This window comes from Oenanthe melanoleuca, chromosome 11 (genome assembly GCF_029582105.1).
Source record: "Oenanthe melanoleuca isolate GR-GAL-2019-014 chromosome 11, OMel1.0, whole genome shotgun sequence".
NCBI classification, from domain to species: domain Eukaryota; kingdom Metazoa; phylum Chordata; class Aves; order Passeriformes; family Muscicapidae; genus Oenanthe; species Oenanthe melanoleuca.
The window spans coordinates 20,133,023-20,154,347 of NC_079345.1; positions in this window are offsets into that span (position 1 = coordinate 20,133,023).

Below are 21,325 nucleotides of genomic sequence, written 5' to 3' on the forward strand. Positions count from 1 at the left end.
TTTGGGTTTTTTTTCCCCAGTTTTCAGTCCCTGACTTGGCAACCCCTTCCCAGGACAGGTGGGTCCTGCAGAGCTGTGACTGATTTCTGCAGGGCTCCACACATGCTCAAGCACCTATGGATGTGCATCCTGCTCCTGGATCTTGTCCAGAGCTGCACCAAGTGCAAATCTTTCACTTTACTCTGCATTTCAACAGCTGAAAGTGCAAGAGGAGAAACTTTGCATTTGTGTCTCCAGCGTGGTGGTGGCACCCCTCAAAAAAATTGTCCCTGTTCTGTTGGTCTTTGAAGTGTGCATATGTGCTGGGATTCAGACTTTGTGCAAGAAAAATGAAAATATATCTGCCAAATCTAAAGCAATAATACAAGTATTTACATCAAGCATGAGTTAATGATTTAAATAAATAATGAGCCTAAAATAAAACTGTTAAATCTTTCTAAGACGTGCTTGGTTTCAGAGCTGTAAATTCCTGTGCACCTTGTAAAGAGCAGGGAATATGAGGAAGCAACATAAAAATTGAGAAAGCTGTTGGATCCTAGTTAGGAGCCTTATGCTGTATATTGTAAATTACATCATATAATGGGATATTTAAACTCCATTTTCCTCTGACTTCAGATATGTTATTTTCACAGCTCAGCTGGAGACTACCTGAGTCAGTCACATGCTAAAAGGAGGGTAATGCAAGCTCACCTTTCTCATCTTGGGAAGCAGGTGAGCAAATGTTATTCACAATTCTCTGTAGCATCTGTAGTGTGTTACCAAAAATAACACTCCAAAAAGAAAGGATTTCAAACCAGAGAGGGAGGGAGGCAGAATTCTAGGAAGCAAAGATTCCAGGAAGGATTCCAGGAAGGATTCCAGGAAAGAGAGGAAGAGAGGAAGAGAGAAAGAAAGGAAGAGAGGAAGAGAGGAAGAGAGAGAGGAAGAGAGAAACAAAGAAAGAGAGAGAGAAAGAGAGGAAGGAAGGAAGGAAGGAAGGAAGGAAGGAAGGAAGGAAGGAAGGAAGGAAGGAAGGAAGGAAGGAAGGAAGGAAGGAAGGAAGGAGGAAGGAAGGAAGGAAGGAAGGAAGGAGTTGAGGTCCTTGCAGGAGTAATTTGTTCCATGATTATTTATGCCTGTAAACCCCCAGCTCATAAACCAATGTTTTACTAAAGAATATATCTGACAAGTATAAAATTCCAGGAGTTGTCACTAAATAATGTTGACCCCACTGGCTGCCAGTGAATGTCAATGAAAAAACTCCTGATGAATCCTCTGAGAAACTCCTCAGCAATACCCACTCACAGAGGATGACACATCTAAATAAAGGAGCCATCAGCCTTGAGAGCTGCCAGGCATTGTCACTGTGCTCTTAATATACAATCTAATCCTTATCATTAACTCTAAAATTGCTTCAGAACCTTTAACACACACTTCTGCCACACGGGGGTTTTTAATCTGTTTGTTTTTTAATTGGGAATATCCAATATAGTAAAAAATTAATATATCTGTTATTGCTCCCACTACTTGGTCCATGAGTCAATGGGGATTGGTGATGAAAGGAAGAAAAGAATTAACAGCAGGAGGCTATGGTTCAGGGCACAGCTCCTGATCCTTACACAGCTGAGACTGCAAAAATCACCAGTTTTGTATCACTGTCATGTGATTCTCATAATCACAACATGAGTCAGTGTTTAACAACAATATTCTTTCTTAATCAGTTTGATTCTATGACAGTGCAATATTATATTTAATTTAACTGTCCATGATGCATTTGAAACAGAATTATCATACATAAGGTTACTATAAATACAATTTTTTCCGTGTCTTTTCCCCCTCCCTCCCCAAAGGACAGTCTCTGTCATCCAACTCAGTGAGCTGCAAAGATCCACTGGAAAATGTTAGTTAACGTCTATTCCTTTGGGGATCCTTTTCTAGTGGCTGATGGCAGAAAAACCTTGTATTTACTAGACCACATTTCCAGACACCAGCTTGTGCTTTGAGACCTGGGAAATGATGGATGGAGCCATTTGTCTTGATATTAGAGGCTCTCCAAGCACAGAAAACCAGGAAGGAGTTACCAGCCCAAATTCTATCTAGACTCATGTGTTGGTAAACAATTATAGCATTCAACAGATATTTTAATTAATATAATCACACACTAAAAACATACAATGAGAAAAACAATAACAAAAAATTATTGAATCGAATAGGTTTTTGTTTGTTTGTTTGTTTGTTTGTTTGACCTCCTGATTTTTATTTCACAGAATCAGCTGGGTTAGAAAAGACCTTTGGGATTATCAAGTCCAACCTATTTGCTAATCAGGATGAGCAAGAAACTCCTTTTGTGGCCCTGGCAGCAGGCAGAGATGGGAATGCTGCTGCTCACAGGTGGAAATTGATGATTCCAGAACTATGTAATGTCCTATGTTATTAGTCTTTTCCAGACTAATGAGGTGACATTTAAATTATTGAAATTGGTGGCTGTGGAGTGGAAAGTAGCCATATTCACCAAGACCCAGCTGTGTTTAGTGCCTTCAGTGCTGCTTTCATTCTGCTCCTCAGCCATCAGTCTCTCAGAAGTCTGTTTCAGTAATCCTCAGTGACACTCTTCTGTGTAAGCTGTGGGAGTAATTCTATTTAATTCCTGTCTTTATGTTATTGTTGAGAAACAGAGAAAAAAGTTTTATCATGGCAAATCTGATATTCTAAAATTTTCAGACAGAGACAGTGCTCTGAAGTTCATTTGATTTTGATTAAATTTGGCTGACAGATGAATGAATGCTGCTACATTTACTGTTATGAATATTTGTGAGCCTGGGTAGAATAGAACTGCAGTACAGGTTCCCAGCGCCCTGAATACCAGAGAACCAGTTCATCTATGTAATAAAGTTTAGTTGAACTATGAAAATATACATTGCTTGGATTTCTTTATAGACATGTAGCAAGATCTATTGCAATATCAGACCTAAACTTTATTGTTCTCATGTCATTAGTGTTGCTGGAAATGCTCACTGAAATAACACTCATATGCTGGTCATAGTTAAATCACTCTTCTCAGGGTTTAGTGAGTTCTGGACAGAGCAAGGGCTCTCACATTCTTTGGTCATGAATTTTTTGGATGAAGCCCTTTTTTCACTATTGATCTTAACCTATGACTGTTGCAGTTCTTTGCAGTCTTTTCCTTATTTACTTCTTTTGCTGTATTACAAAACACTGTTCTCTCCAACTTCAGCAGTTCTGTGTCATTCAATCCCCATCCCTTCCCACCAGGATCCCTCCCAAGTGTTATATGACTTATGAAACCAAACATTTACAGGACTTTTGTCTTTATGCACTTCTGTGGGCTTGGCAGGCTGCTCATCACCCCCACTTGCAGTGCTGGGTGCAGGTGACAGTGACACCAGTCTGGGTTTGCAGTGGGGCTGCAGGCTGTGGGTGGGCAGCCAGGGACTGTTAGTTGCCAAGGACTGTGATTGACTGGCACAGGCTGGCACTGTAATAAGCTGATTTCCACCTAAATGGGCTCTTTACCTCCCTCTCACCCCGCAGATTTAGGACAGTGACCATGTATGGGTTTGGGTATTCTGTGGTTGATTCTGATCAACCTTTGCAACTGTAAGCGTACAGCATTTCCCTTTGTCACCAAAAAGGGACATTGATCACGCAGAGGGGAATCTGCCAGATAGAGAATTGTGACATGCCAAAATGGTTTGGGTTGGAAGAGACCTTAGAGATCATTTAGTTCCACCCCCTGCCACTGGCAGAGACACCTTCCGCTAGAGCAGGTTGCTCCAGGCATCATTCCACTTAGCCTTAGGCACTTCCTCAACCTTTGTGCAATTTCTGACATAAAGACATCCAGTCTCTCACTTCATGTAGCATAATGATGTCATCAATAACTAAATGTGGTATTTTATCTGCTTTCAATATCTACAGACAGTAAATGGATTTTGGACTGCAAGATATCAAAGCTCAAAAGAAAATGGCATTTAGAGCTTCCTCAGGTGTGTGAGGGGTTGATTCGTGATCCCAGGGCAACAAAAGGGTACAAGGGCGAAGTGTGTTCCCAAAAAACTTCATCACTAAGAACACATCAATCAGATTGGAGCACCATTAACCAGAACAAGGAAGGATTTAGGAGCAGAGATCAAAGTACATGGAAAGGCTTCTGAGCTGACCAAGATCTCCAAGTATCAGCAAGGTATTGATGCCTCATTATTAGTGATTATTACTGCTGCATATTTATACAATATATTCCAACCACAAGACTTTCCACTGGAGCTGCAGCCTCTCCCTTCACCCCACTTGCTTGATTCGAGAAATGTCAATCTGTCAAACAGTGCAAATACATTCAATTAGAAAGCAGAGGAACAGTCTCATTCTCTTTGATATGAATAACAAACTAATTAGCTGCTGCAGTGTGTTTATTTCCTGTTTAATAAAAAGCTGACACGCTGGTCATTAGTATCTTAGGATGTACTCAGCTCAATATGCACAGCATACCAAAATTAACATAATAATTATGTTAGAACAAACAGGATACAAAAGGTTTAGATGAATTTAACTCTTTAAATGATTCCATCTTTATAGTAACACTCTAACCCAGGCAGTTGCAGTATTTCCCACTGTGTATGCCACACTATGATAAATTAAATGCACCTTGGATAACTTTATTTATTCTCACAGCCCTCTACCCATGGCTTCCTGACCAGCTCTAGGAATACAATAGCTTTCAAAAAAAGAGATTTTTTTTTTAATGTGTTACAGTATCTGCATGTACACACAAACACAGCTGGGCTTAACAAAAAGGAAGGGCTCATGTGCTTTCCCAAGGAGAGGCATTCTACCCTTACAGTTCCCATAAGTTTATTTGATTTAACTATAAACCAACAATAGCTTGTTCCCATCTGCTCGTTTATGTGTTTTTAGCATCTTATTTTGCTCCAAAAATAAATTTAAACACATGGAAGTTATATTAAGGCTGCCCAGGTAAAATCACAAAGTTTTAAGTTCTAACCATAACTTTTCAGCTGCACACATCTCCCTCTTTACTAAGCACAGAAAACCACAGCAAAAAACCCACATTTATATCTGCTGCCAATTTAATGGTCAAATCCCAGTACAGGTTTGTCATTTCATTTGTCTGGATTATTTTTTTCTGGATAAGAAGGAAGGACTGGGCAGGTGGAAGCACCTTGGAAGTTCATGACTGTCTGTCTTTGCTGTAGTGTGTAAGAGTTTTATATAAAACTCTTTGCTGGGACAGGCATTTCCATCCTGCACCAAGAACAACCTTCACAAGAGGCATTTCTGCCCTCCCCAGATTGCATGAGAAAAGAATATGCAATCGTTTTACAAATGAAAGTCAACAATCACCTGCAGAACTTTGAACTGACACATGCTTACAATTTTCCCCCAATGTTGACATCGTTCCATTCAATCCTTCCATCCCAGAACTAAGAGAATAATGGGAGACCAAAAGGAGAAGCAGAGAAACAGCTGCTTGGAAGAAAACGTGCAGACAGAGAAACACTGGAAATATTTTCACTTTCTTCAAATTCACATATAGACCACATTTACTAAATAATATTCTGATCTCTTCCTTCTTTGGGTGAAAACTTGCTTTCAGGGAAAAAAACTGTTTTTTCTCCTAAATTTCAGATATCATTTTTGCAAAAGAAACTTTCTTTGTGGCCATTGCCCTGACTTTTTATACGCTGGTGACCATGATACAGGGTGTACAGAGCTCTGTGGTCTACCTTGATCTTCAAGCGTTACTACAATAAAGAAGACTCAAATTTAGGAGTCTTCAACTTAAGAAATCAATCCTTTGGCTTTTTTATTATACTAGAAATGTGACGGCAAACAGAGATGCCAAAAGAAATACTAGGGCTTCATACACCAATTTTGTCTGTCCTCAGTGTGCTTGAATGTCTGCCTTTTTCAGATTTCATTTTGTTCCACTCCAAGACCAGGAACAAAAGCAAGCCCTGTGCATTCTGCTCAGGAAAACCTTTCACCTCTTTTGTGGCATCCTGACTTCTCACAACTCCCAAATCCACAATGGGATCTGTATCCCTTTGCTGCAGTAAACATGCTCAGGAGCTTCTGGAGGGAAGAAAAACCTCCTCCCCCTCATTTCTCATTTTTCCTAAAGCAAAGCAGCATATTCCTGAAAGAAAAAACAAACAAAAAACCCCAAAACACTGCCAAAAAAAGCCATTCTTCTGAAAAAACCCCAGCCAAACTCAAACCACAAATCCCCCAATGACAATGTTCAGCACAGTGACACTTGCAGAACAGCTTCCCCTAACTTTGAAATAGTAACAAGCCACGACATTTTCAAATATTCTGGCTTTTATGAAGTAGCTTATAGAGAATTCTATTTGATATATTCCAATATGGATATGTTCTAATAAAACTTTAATGCAGTTTTAAATCTGGTCTGCTGATCCTGGATCAAAAGATCTCTCTCTATTGGCCTCGGTGTCAAGATCTTCCTGAGAGCTCTATATTTTATGACATTTAAGCAGAACTGTGTTCTCTGGGATGCCACCCTGCATGGCTGGCAGCACTGTCTGCACTTTGTGTGCAGGAGGCATTCTCCAGAGGGCAGAGATCCAGAAGGAACAGGGTGTGCACATCCAGGGACCCGCCTTCCACCTGAGCCATGGGAGGTGCTGGGTTGTGCCTGCCTGAGAAGTCAAAACATTCAGGTATGCACACCCACAGTACAGCATATTAACTGTATTTGCATCAAAATCCATCTATAATTCTGCAGATTTTTTTATCTAGTAAGAAAAGAATAAAATCCTGGGGCTGAACTATTTCTCAGACAATAGATAATACAACTTTCATAGTGGCAGCTATTTATATCTTAGCTGAGAAAACTCTGTTCAAGAATTAAGTCAGCTTTGACTTTGAGGGGCACCAAGTTGCTGAGGGGACTGGAGCACCTCCCCTGTGGAGCCAGGCTGGCAGAGCTGGGGCTGCTCAGCCTGAAGAGGAGAAGGTTGTGTGGAGAGCTCACAGCTCCTTCCAGGGTCTGAGGGGCTGCAGGGAACCAGAGAGGGACAATTCCTCAGGAACTGCAGTGCCAGGAGCCAGGGAATGGCTCCCAGTGCCAGAGGGCAGGGCTGGATGGGATATTGGGAATTAGGAATTGTTCCCTGGCAGGGTGAGCAGGGCTGGCACAGGGTGCCCATACAGCTGTGGCTGCCCCTGGATCCCTGGCAGTGCCCAAGGCCAGGCTGGACACTGGGGCTGGAGCAGCCTGGGACAGTGGCAGGAGTGGCACTGGGTGGGATTTGGGGTCCCTTCCCACCCAAACTTTTCCATGATTCTATGATTCTATGATTCCATGATTCTATGATTCTATGATTCTATGATATCCCACGAATAGCACTACCCAAAAGAAGGAAAAACATCAAGCGAAACAATGCCATTTCTATTGAAAACAAATATTTTAATTTCCTTATTAATTTGTCCAGCTGAAAAGGGTGGTCCTGGTCAGTCTTCTTTCTGACTCATTAATTTAAAAATACCTCATCTGTCTTGAGGGAAACCAATTAATAGAATTATTTAAGAACTATTTAATTAACCAACTATGTGAGAATAAGCCGGTACTGCAAGGAACCCTTATGAATGCCTATTAAATTTATCTCCATATGGATGCATCTTCAACCCCTGGTTCCCTTTGTGTCCTCAGGAAGAGCCTCTCCTCACTGGGAGTGTTTCTGATGTTCAGCATGTTGCTGCCTATTTTAGATGCTGACATTTCTGAGAGCAGTTGGGTTGGTATACTTGTACTAATAAACTGAGTTGGGGAAAGATTAATATTTTCCTGGCAAAGGTCAGTCATGTGATAATGGCTTTTGCTTCTTCAACACAACTTTTTCAGGAAGGTTACAGTAAATTAACCCAAGACCTGTCTGTCAATCCATTTTCAGCCACATGACATGTTTGCTCTTTGATAAACTGCTACAATTCAGCATGCATTGTGCTCAGCTGGGAAAGAGCTGGAAGGAAAAAGCCTCTCACACCGACAGATTTAGATTCTTTGGTAATTTAGCCAAGGAATGATAAGCTTTATTTAGAAGAAGAGTCCCAAAAGTGCAGGTCAAGATGGGTGTTTGTAGTTTATGAGTATCTCAGTGCAGAACATGAGGATAAATGGCTTGATATTAATACATTCAAGATGGAGATTGCTGAAAACTCTTTTTTTCCCAAATTTTAAAATAGTTTGGGTTTTTCATGTTTTCCAAATTCTCACCCCCTTTACTCTTTTCTTTTTCTAGTGAGGGCCCTGATTCAACAAAACTTTTAACCATCTTCTTCACAAAAGGGCGCCAGTGATCCTAAAAATAAACCTCCTGGGTTAAATCCAGCAGTCCTTCTGTATCCAACATCCTTTCCCTAACAGCGTTTGAGCAGAGGCACTCAGGAGAAGGCTGCAAGAGCACTGAACCCATAAAAAGCTGCACCCAGGCAATTATTCTATTCACTTCACCTATAGACGATGGAAGGTTTTACTTGACTAACAGCTATTCTATCCACCTTGCCCCCCACACTTTTCATGAAGGGACAAAAAGGTGGAAAAATGCCTGTCCCCCTGGGCAGTCCTTTAGGAAGAAAGCAGCAGCAGGGAAGGTGACCCTTGGCTGGCATCAGGAGGAGCTGATGCATCACGAAGCTGCTGAGAGCAGCGAGCCATCCCCATCCAGCCCGGGGACGCTGCTGCATGGAATGAGCAATGACTCAGCCAGGAACTTGGGCAGAGCTGCAGGGCACCTGCCAGGACCGAGTCACCCTCCAGCAAAGCTGAGCCTGCAGCCCCAGCCCCCTCGTTTCACACTCGGGTAGGAGCGCACAGGACACCGCTGTCCAAAAGGACACGAGCATTCAAAAATCACAGAGGTGCGCTTGCTTTGCCCTTTTCTCCTTCCCCTAAACCTGGAGTGTAGGTTATTCACCAGTACCCAGGGCACCATTTGTTGGGTTGTGGTTGTTTTCTTTAAAAGAGCTGAGTAGCTATTAGGTGCTATAAAGTTGTTTATTGTAAAGGCACATCAGTCTTGAAAGGCAAAGAGTTACAAGCATTAAAATATATGCTAAAAGTTTTTGGTATAGAGTCCTAAATAGAAGTAAAGTACTAATTAGAAGTTGCTTTTGTTGAGGTCCCTGGAAGGCTGATGTTGCTGCTACAGTTTCTATTTTTTTTTTTTTTTTGGATAATGATAATAGTGGTGAGAGGAGAGAAGAAAGAGAGAGCAAGACCAAGCAAGTTTCTTCCCAATGCATAGATTCTTACACACAAATTACCTAATAAGCTAAAAACACGAACTCCATCTATTTTTTCTTCACTTATTAGAATTTTAGTTTCTTAACATGCCAGGTTATGTATAAACTATGCATATGGTCTATCTTGTTCTATCTAAAAAATGTAAGCAATATTCTCACTATAGTTTTCTTATGGCTAAAACTATGTTCTTGGAGCCTCAATTGAAATTTGTTTTCAACACTGGTATCTAGGACTAAGTTTTTCAATCTTCATTAGAACTTGCTCATATCTCTCTGAGGAACTCGAAGAGGCCTCCATTTTCAGACTCCAACACAGGAGGCTTCAAAGAATTCTATGGATTTCAGAAGAAAAAGGAAAGATGTCAGGAACAAAAAGGAAAAAGAAAGGGCCCAAGTGAATGTTAGAAAAAGAAATAATCAATGCCTAAAACTTGTCATAGTCTGTGGGATGGGAAACCAATAGTTAAATGAGTAAAAACTCACTATTTCAACTTTTCTAAGCATGTTCACATTTCAAAATTTGCTCTTACCCAGAAATAAAAACACCTATCTTCAGGAAACTTCTGATACAAAATCGTTAAAAGAAAAAAATTATAGTGTCTCTTCTAAATTTAGACAAAGATTCAGTTTGAAAACTCCCAGATCACTTCCCATTCATTTAGATGCATTTATCATTTCTACTTTTGCCACTCATACCTGGGTGAGGAAGTCAACACAAAAGATGCACCAGAGCAGTTAGAAAAGCACAATACACAGATCATCACTGCAGCCTCAGAGCAAAGGCTGTTCTTTGCTTACACAACCCTGGCTGGGACCTCATCAATCCAGCTGGAAAATCAAAGGGTGCTAAAACCAGACATTCTCCTAATTAGTACAGAGTGCTAATCCCTTCCTCTGGAGTGTTAAAACTGCCTCACTGGTAGAAAATCTGATCTAGGAAGTAAAATGGAAGTAAAATCTCTACAAGGTAACTTGTGATTAATGAATTAAAAATACAAAACCAAATCAATATCGATATTGTCTCAAATCATGTGATGTGCAATATATTAAAACATCAGGAAATATCTATATATTTATATATGTATAAATAAAGAAAAGGCCCTTTGTAAAGGAAAAATATTATGGTTGCTATATGCTATAATAATTTTATTGCATTTATATGCAATTTCCATAATAAAATATTTTTTCTCTTCCTACTTGTACTTTGAATTATTTTTAAATTGAACAAGGCTTTCTGCAATCTTTTCTCATCTTCTATTAATATCACTGGAATTTAGATTATCAGGTAACACTATAAATTGAAAAACTAATCAATTGAAACTTGGTGTATACCCAGATTCAATTAGTTTTAGGATAAATGCTTCAGAGTGTTAATGAAAAATGCTCACTCTTGAACAGCAAAAATCCCTTCTTCCCTGTCAATAGTCCTGGTTGATTTCCAGAAAAGCCTCCCAGGCTCTGCTGTGATCTTTCCTTGTGGTAAACGCTGAGAGCTCAGGACTTAATCAGCCCTGGTTTCAGGGTGACCATGAGCAATATGATCTGTGTATGTATTCTATTTGCATTTCTGTTCAGATTTTTATTAGATAATGAGAGCCATCATGGAAAGAGAACAGAATCCTGCACCTCGATGATCATGCAATTCTTGGCATTTCAGTTTCTGCACCTTCTAACTTACTGTGAGTACTTAGAGAAAGTATTGAGCTGCCAGAAAAATGACCTGCATTTTTTTAATCAGAATTTGAATCCTTACAAGACCTCATCTGCTGGACAACTCCACTAATTATTAAAGAACAAATATATTTTATTAACAGTCTTGTACAACTTGTGGAAAGGCTACAAAGCACAGAAAAGAAGAGAACAGCAGTGAAAGGTGACAGTGGAGATTTCCTCAGCTCCTGATCATGACTAACAAACCCTGGAAAGGAGACACACCTGCCTTTTGCACAACTAAAAGCTTTGTTATGTTTTGGTGTTTGGCTCCATTACAAACATCACATTGTGAAAGATTCATGATGAAGGATCTAATTTAGTGGAAAAATAGCAATAAAGCTCTCAGACACATATTTGCACAGCATAACCCTGCAGGTAAAAACCCAAAGGGTGTTATGTCAATCTGGACAGCTCTGGGTTTTTTTAATGAAGTGGACATTCCTTGGTGTCCTATGAGTAATTAAATTATCCAGTGTTCATAATACTTGGATTACTTCCCAGCAGTTTATTATTCCCCACTTTTGCTACGCCAGAGAGAGAAGCACTTGTAATAGGTGAAACATTTCTATCCCAATGGCTCCAGCTGAGATCTAGGATGTGAGAGAAGCAGCATCTGAGCAGCACTTTCTCCTGGGAGAGATTTTTTGGGTCAAAGCCTTTGCCGGCATAGAAATTTGAAAGGCATGACAGGAGCATATTAGGTTGGGTTAAGAACAGAGGGCTGCATGTCATGTTAAAGATAACTGCAGAGCAACTGGGTGAGGAGAAAAGCAGCAAAGTAGGACAACAGAATATATATGTATCTGAGACATGGGTAGATGTTTCCTGATTTTGTTTTATTCAATTTCTCGCCCTAAGCGCTGGGGCGGCTCTGGATATCAAGAGGTAAAATAAAGACATGGAGCCATTGGAGTGTTTCCAGAAGAGAGGGCTGTGAATCATTCATGGTGTGATGTTCAAGGGCAAATGCCGGGTCTGCACCTGGGCCAGGGCACCTGGATGTACCCAGGGCACCTGGGAACGAGAGGCTGGGGAGGGGCCATGGAAGGGACCCGGGGTGCTGGTGGGTGGCAGGTGGATCTGAGCCAGCAGGGCTGGAGCCAGCAGGGACATCCCTGTCCTGGGGATGAGGCAGCAGCACCGGCCGGGCCGGGCAGGATTGTCCCGCCGGGCCGGGGCGGCCTCAGCTCCAGGGCTGGGGCAGCTCTCGGCACCACGAGCTAAATAAAGACATGGAGCCATGGGAGAGTTTCCAGAAGAGCCCATGGGGATGATGAAGGGCCTGGGGGAGCGGCTGAGGGCACTGGGCTGGTTCAGCTGCAGCAGAGGAGCCGAGGGCAGAGCTGAGCTCTGGGCCAGGGACAGCACCAGGGAGCGGCTGGAGCTGGGCCAGGGAGGCTCAGGGGGGATTTTAGGGAAAGGTTCTGCTCCCCCAGAGCTGCTGGCACTGCCCAGGCTCAGGCTGGATTTTAGGGAAAGGTTCTGCTCCCCCAGAGGTGCTGGCACTGCCCAGGCTCAGGCTGGATTTTAGGGAAAGGTTCTGCTCCCCCAGAGGTGCTGGCACTGCCCAGGCTCAGGCTGGATTTTAGGGAAAGGTTCTGCTCCCCCAGAGGTGCTGGCACTGCCCAGGCTCAGGCTGGATTTTAGGGAAAGGTTCTGCTCCCCCAGAGGTGCTGGCACTGCCCAGGCTCCCCAGGGAATGGTCCCGGCCCCGAGGCTGCCGCAGCTCCAGGAGCTCGGGCAGCGCTGCCAGGGATGCACAGGGGGATTGCTGGGGGGTCTGGGCAGGGACAGGGGCTGCACCAGCATCCCTGCCCGTCCCTTACACTCAGGATATTCCATGACTCTGTGATAAGCACATACATGGGCTTCTGCCTCTGTTCTTACATTCTCTGTTCCTCCATTGGGTTTTCCAGAATTCTTTGGGCATTACTTACACATTGTGCTGCAGATTAACCTCTCTCCCGTGGGGAGATAACCACAGCTCCCTCCTCTTAAAAGGACATAAAAATCCTCTCCTAGGAAAGTTAAATGCAGTCTGAATCCAAGTCAAGGCAACATGGGGCATTTTAAAGTAAAATCAGTCTGCAGGCTTAAGAATGAAAATCCTTCAGAGAGCTTCAATCCAGCTGTTACTGAGCTTCTGCGAAAAACAACACCACATCATAGTGCTTCTTACATAACTTTGGTATAATTACTAGGAATAAAGTATAGGCAAGTTATGGAAAAAGAGGAAGGAAATTTCTAGTGAAGTCCTCCAACATTCATGCTAAATTGATTTTTGTTCCTGGAAGTGTGTAAAATTATGTTTCAAAAATTTTTCTTCTGTCTTATAGAAATTAAACTATGAGGGACATCTTAAAAAGCAATGCTACTTGTAAATAAGTTTGTTCATTTTATTGAAAATAACCAACAGAAGTAGCAGAAGATAATTAGCAAAGGATCTAATCAGTGGCATTGCTTTAGTGTGTGTCATTAAAACACTGCTGTTGTAATGTTTCTGGGCTGCCTTTATTGAGACTTTGTGGCAGCACACTTTAAATGCCACTGCAGTAGTGACACAGGGGATAGTAGGGTTAATTACTGACCTCAGCTGGGCCATATAAACATTCCCTGCTACCACACAACCCTTCCACCTTCAGATACTCAAGGCAAATATGATAAGCACACGAATTTAATGGTAGTGGCTGATCTAATATTATTTTTAATTTGCTAGTTCTAGTGTAAGTTAAAAATCAAATAATACTGTGAAAAAGCACAAATTATTAAAAATTGTCATTACAGGATGCAGGGGAATGGGTTTACACAGCCAGAGGGCAGGGCTGGATGGGATATTGGGAATTAGGAATTGTTCCCTGGCAGGGTGGGCAGGGCTGGCACAGGGTGCCCAGAGCAGCTGTGGCTGCCCCTGGATCCCTGGCAGTGCCCAAGGCCAGGCTGGACCCTGGGGCTGGAGCAGCCTGGGACAGTGGGAGATGTCCCTGCACAGGAGTGGAGAAAAATGAGCTTTAAGGTCCCTTTCAAACCCAGGCCATTATGTAATTCTGTGATTCCACAATAAAGGACATCACAGCAGAAAGTTATTTTTGTAGTTACTCGCACAATCTCACACTTTCACTACAAACTGCCCCAAACAAGCTGCTCTCTCCCAAACAACACTGCTGAAATGTGGTGATTGTTGGAAAGGGAAGGCAGTGACTAATTGGATAGCAAACTCCAGAGCAGAGAGGAGAAAAGAATCAAGCCACAGGAATAAATGTCAAATCCTACAGAAAGATTATGTTACTTCCAGTAATTAAACAGACAGAAAGAATTTGATTCTTGAAAGTTTCAGCTAAACCCTCTCTGCAACAGACTCTGTGAACTTTCCAGAATGGAATTTATGAATCTTAAAAGGAAAAATGTCTGCTATGGATATGGTAGAATTGAACACACTTCTTCAGGAAGCCCAAATATTCCAAACTGGATATCTCAGATAATGAGAGATGAGTAATAATCAAATGAAATTACAGGTAGGCTAAGTATGAATGCATGGCAAAAACCTCTGCTGAGAGAAAGCCGAGGAAAATTACAGGAAAACTGACCACAGGGAGAAATGTAAATAAAAAAGAACTGTTATTAATTATTATTCATGGATATTTGGATGCCAAAAATAATCAATGCTTCTCTTAAAAAGAAGTAACTGTGGCCGCAGATCCAATGAAGCAAAGGCAAAAACAAGAAAGGAAAGCAAATAAAGTAATGAAAATAATATCAAATACATTCTTTTTAATATAAATAATAATTGGATAAATACTGATAAAAGACTAAACCTAGAAAACAACCAAATCCTAAGTAAAAATATGAACCCAGATTATAGGAAAAGCACTGTATCAGAGTGAAGGACTCTAAAGCCAAATGCCATATCCTTCCTTCAGTAAAGCTGGAAGTGCTTCCTCTGCAAATCAAGACTGGGAAAGAGATTTATGATGACTCCATATGTACTACTAAAGAGCTATTCTAAAATAGAAGTATTTCTTTCATTTATTTCTTCACATCCTAGATATGGTTGAGGAATATAAAGTGGAGTAAAGCAAAGAGAAAGGCTGTGATTCTGTCCTGTGACCTGAGGGACAAGAATGTATCTTCAAAAGGAGAGTGATGATCTTGGGAATCTCAAGGAACCTCAAGACACCAAGAAAATCGTTTGTAGTTTGCATAATTTGGCAAGCCCTGCTCCATGCCTAAGCTGCCAGGCTGCTCAGCAAGACTGGAACAAATGCCAGCATCCTTTGGACAAGGTGGAGATTTATTTTTTAATCTTTTAGTTCTCTTTACCCACAATTTCCCAAGGTACTTTAAGCTAATCTAGCAATACTAAAGAAGACCAATTTTAAGTACTGGGGTTTGGGCAAGTTCATTCCATAGAAGAGAAGTAAAGCAGCAATTGCTATCAGGGCTCTTCTTGGTGAAGATGTCTCCCTCAAGTGTCTCAAACATAAAAGGAATATTTTAGGGACAGGAATTTCTTAGCATGAAATGTTGTGGAATGATAGACCGCTTTCCTCAGCAATGAATAGCAGCAGTAATCTACAGAATAATAAACAACATTTACCAGGCCTAAGTAACCACTTATATTACAAGTGTTGTCCTTAAAGGCAAAACTTTGGTCAATTACATTTTTATCAGCAGCGCCATGTGACAAATGATGCAATATGAAAGTGTAAAACAAGAGTATTGAGGTACAGGACTTCATTATCACAGTATTTCACCAGGTCAGAGCTATAGAGAATGGACTTGATATGACTGGAGTATTTGGGTAACAGGTAAAATTAGAAATATTGAAACTACATATAGTAAAAAAAAAACCTCAAAACAAGCAACCCCCAAACAACCAAAGAAAACTAAACAAAAAACAAGCAAACAAACAAAAACTCTAAATTACTTCTCCATTCACCAGGGGTTGTCTGAACACTTTCCATACCTTAAATACTCTAAAATGTTACCAAAATACACTATAATTTTTTTAGTTGTACTTTTTAGTGATTCATTGCTTCTCAGGTATCCTCGGGCAGCTGCAGCACATTTCAGTTTTATGGGATCACTGACTGATATGCCTGCAAATTTGCTCTGCAGAAGAATTTATGCACAGCTTCAGTGACAATTGATAAAATACTATAATTCCTTCAGATAATATTTGGATGCCACTGTCACTTACACCTGAGAATACCAGGTAAATTACTCAGCAGGTAAAGCATTTACCCAGAGACTGATAACAGATCAAATTCCAATCAAAAGATTATAATTAATTGGCCATTGACACAACTCTGTGAGACCAAGCTGGTACCAGCTGCACTGTGCAGGTGATGAATGACAGCTGCCAATCACCCAGGGAGTCCATCCCAGGGTCAGGGAAGAAAGGAAGAAATTCCATTTATGACAGATTGCATTGCCAATATCAAATCTTTAAAAACAAATCAAATGGAGGGAGCATTAATTATTCATTGGGATGCAGGTTTCTGAAGTGCCACAAAGAGCCCCACTTGGTTTAGGAGGAGGAGGAATGACAAATGCTGGAAAGACATAAGAGGACAGAGCACAATATAATACAGCAATATTAATTAATAATTCAGATATGTTTTATGTTTAATAGGTTATAAAGCCATTTGGGGTTAATAAACTGACTGACCTTCAACTTTGCAGTGCAGTAGGCACAAGATGTATTGTCTGTTAAAGAGGGAATGCTCCAACATTGCCTTAGAAAATGAACATGTTATTTGGTAACAGTGATTCAGTTTATTGCACATTATTTCCCACATGGAAAAGTGGATAATTAAATAACTATTAAAGACTGTGTATGCAATCCACTGAAAAAGAAATCAATATTTGTCTTTCCCTGAGTTCGGGAGATGATCACCTCAGAGAAATAGTTTTTTTCCTGAGCAGATCTCCCAGTAGTAGCAGGTATTGCATTTCAGTCTTAAAATCTGCTATCAGAACAGCTGGGGGAACCATGGCACTGACAAAATCATACCAAGAGTGTGTGGAGACACATCTGCATGCAAAACTCACTGAAAGTTAGAAATTCTAAGCCCTTAAAGGGAAAGGGCTGCAAATCCTGAATTTGCACAAGCAAATACCTCCAAGGAGAGGTTTTTGGCAGTGATGCTGCAAAAGTGCTTTGAAGTCCTTTGAATCCACAGGCCCTTTGCAGAATGGCTGGATGCAGATCTCAAATCTGGGCTCTAAAACCTTGTTTTTCTGCTATTCTGATGTGTGACAGAATCAAAGTTAGCCCCACCAGCTGTGAAATCAGAGGTTTGGTCGGTCAATTGCTGGTCTGGTTTGAAATTATTCCCCAAGGAAAGCACCAAGATTTCTTGATAGTGAAGCATCTCTCTGGAAATGTGGGAGCCTGAAAATCCAGAGTCAGGAGAACTGAGAGCAGCACTGGACCTGATAGGTTGCTCCTGGACTGAGGGGGCTGTCCCTTGTCAACTGGTCCCTGTCTTCAGGAGTGACCCAGATTGTGTAAAAACCCATCTGGGGACATCGCTGGGTACTTTAAGGAAGCGTAATAATGCCAAACATTATTATTTAACTATTTAAGTAACACTAGTAACTTAAACTGTTTACTGGTTGAAAGCACAGTTATTTACCCTGTGTGCATCCATTTGCACTCTGCCTTGGTGTTGCATTTCTGCTAAACTAATTCCTTTGCTCATTTAAAAGTGTCCCTTTACACTGCAAAAACTGAATCTCAGAAGAACATTTTACCCCGTTGTGCAGATTGGTATTTTAAGCTCAACATATAGACTCCCTAAATTGTAAAATGCTCACCAAACCACTGCAGATATAATAATCTCTTTATTCTGTATGTGCTGTTCTGTCTCAGTGGGGTCTGCAGTATCTTGATGCATAATAATCTATTTAAAAACACATTGACTTACTTATCTTATCCTATAAACACATACTCTTGAGTCTATTACTATAAATTATATACTAGTTTAATGTGTAGATTTCTTACTTTTCTACAGTTGAATTTATTTCAATAAAGACTGTGAAGCTCAATAAGACATAAGACATTAATCTACATTAAATAAACATGAAAGAAATTAAAGATTTATTACTAACCAACCAGATTTACAGTTAAGGAATCACCATAGGCTTGTTATCCGTAGACAGTGCTTCCTTGAAATACTAAATTAACTGGTAAATTTAAAAAGCAAGCAAAAAAAAAAATTAATTATCCAGCAAAATTTCTAACATGCTGTTCAGAACAAAGTTAATCTATGAAGATATATTGTTGGCATCTATTATTTTAACAAAAATTTTGCATCTTTCCAAAATACAAGGGTAAGTTTATGATTAAACACTTTTGGTTTCCTGTTCCAAGAACTAGAAATAAAATTGAGCCCTTGCCCAGAGAAGTGGTGCTACTGAATTTAAAAAGAAGAAATGAATCCATTTGTCTTCTCTGCATATTAATTGAAACAAGTGAAGTACAAAAATGATGATGGGGTACAAAGGAATTTGTCATCCCAGAGCAAACCAGGTGTAGATACAAGTAGGCAAAGCATATGGTCTTATAACCAAATACATGGAGCTCCAGCAGTCAATGAAAATACTCATATATCAAGCAAATCCAGTGTGTGTAGAGTGGAGTGAATGGGAAAATTTGTCCTCAAGTCCTGTGGAATCAGTCCCATTTGCTGTTAGCCTTGTCAGAGAGTACTGCCAGTATGTGCATGATCAATATCTTGCAATAAAAATTATTTTTTCTTTCTTGTGCTTGTTTAAAAAAAAAAAAAAAAAGAAAACAAGTTTATAGGAGTTGTTTCCTTGGTTTGAATGCATAGGTTATATTTCAGCAAAAACATTAATTGATTTATTAACAGAACTAAAATGTGTGAGAGGCACTGTGTCTTGGCTAGACCTAGATAATTTTCAGCTGTTAATCATGCAGTCTTATTTACACAGGAAGGTTTTATATCTTTTAACAGAGACACAGATATACAGATATAGATATTTACACAATAAATATGGTGTTAAAATGTTAAGCAGGAACAACACACAATGAAACACATGTATATTCATAACAGAACTGAGATTGTGTCTACTGAACATGCAATTCCCATGATTCACAAATAAGGGATACCTAAATCCTCGGATTTATTGAGGGACTGTGTGCCAGACTCAAAATTAGGATGTCAGACCTGAAGCCATCCATTCCTGTCACAAGGTCCATCACCCTGCACTTCTACAGCTCCTTCTGGAGGACGTAGCTTGGGAAAAAGGCTCAAGGTGTTAGTTAAAATCAAGGACAAATATAAATTTTGAGCCAGAGTTCAAGAGTGGGAAAAGGGCAGGAATATTGAAAGATGACCAGGAAGTCCTGCAGAGGCTTTCAGAGTGGGTTCTGCAGAGATGCTCTACATCCCTTTTGTCACCCTTTGCAATCCAGCAGATTTCCTTTACAACACAGCTTCTGTTTCACTGCTGTTATGAAGGGAAATAAGAGTAATTTAGGCTTTTTTTTTTTTCCATCTAAGGGAACAATTTTTTAAGTTCTTTTACAACTAGTGACAAGTAGGGGTTTTTTTCCCCTAAAAATTAATTTTCATGGCTTACAGGAAGGCCAGTGGGTTTGTTTGTCCTTCCATGTTTTCCTAGAAATGATATAAACTACTAAAAGTGACTCTTGAACTGTGGGTTCTTTGTTCAGGCCCAGAACTTAACTCACTCTTGTTCATGCAGAAGAGGTACCAGAATAAAGAGTGTTTTAAAATGATTAACTCACAATTGCAACAGGAATGGACTGGGCAGGTTAGAGCAGCAATTGGACTGTTCCATCACATCTCCAGATTCACATTAAAGTATCAGAGATCATCTACATCTCAGAGGAATGGCCCCTCACAGTTGCGTATTTCTGTGTTTCAGCATTACCACACCGCATTCACTGTCTTTGGAGATCCTTTAGCCCAGTCCTATCCCTGACTGCATGAATTACAGGCACATGTTCAGGAAGGAGGTCAAATAATTTTAAGCTGTTTGCCTCCCTTATTTACTTGATGAATTAGCTCCTGGTGGTGACTGTGCTTTTACGCTTCTGAACTCTTGATGCCATCTCAAGGATTTCTGGTCTTTAACTGGATTTTTAGATGAAATGTTCTTTCTACAGGACAATTCTTTTTCCTCTGGGACAATCTTTCTTTTCTCCAGTTCCAGTTTGAAAAATTTACACCAGTTGTCCAGTAAGGCCATATTTCCAGCTTATATATGAACATTTGTGAGGCAATGTGCGTTTGCTTGATTGAAAATAATCAAAAAGTATAACTACAAATTAATTAGCTATGTCTTGAGAAAATCCAATTTTCATTGTCATATATTCATGAGAATACACAATGAAAAAAGTGGTTCTGAAATCTATCACACAAAACACAATCCAGAGTTTCAAAAGCATGTCCTAGTAGCATTTATACATATATTCCATACTTGTTCCCTCTCCTTTCAGAGTTAATGCTTGCACAGTTTGTTTGTTTATTATTGCCTTAGGTTTATTATTGTCTTAGGTTGCAAGGCAAGATGTAACCATAAGTATGCACTCTATTGCAATCTGTTAAAACCAGTTGGGTCTTTATCTCAGTGTTCTTTATCTCTTCCATGACCCATCCTCCCTCCAGGGAGATATCTCCTGCTAATGGGCCATTGAGACCCACTGCATGAGTGATAAAATTACATCATCCCATTGGGAGATGCTCCACCCAGGGGGAGGAGCCAAGCATTCCTACCTAGATATAATTAGAGATTTAGAACACCACGGTTAGCCTTTTATCTCTGGATTCCCAGAGGAAAGCCAGACTCATCTAATGGACCTTCAAAGGAAAATTATACCCTTCTACAGGATCACTGCTTCAGCAGAACCACATCTGCCACACCAGGAGGGCTGCAGCCACCCCCTAATGGGATTGCTACCAACACCCTGACTGACGGGGTGTCACATTGTATCCTGACTCTGTAAGTTGTACTACTGCATTTAATTAAATTGTCTTCGCCTGAGAGCCCCTTAATTTCAATATTGTAATAATTCAGAGAGATTTTCCATTCCAAGAGAGGCTCCTGCCTTCCTTAGCAGACATGTATCTTTCAAACCAAGACAATTATTCACAAATGCAGCTACTGGCTGGCTGAGGATTTTGGGGAGTGGCAAAACTTCGTGCTCTTATCCAGCAGCTTTATCAATACAATTACTTTCATTTTGTATGAAAACATGTGTGAGGGCAGGGGAAGCAGTGCAGTTATCCTATAATTTATGTGAAGGCAGAGACTATTCCTGCCTGCGCACACACAG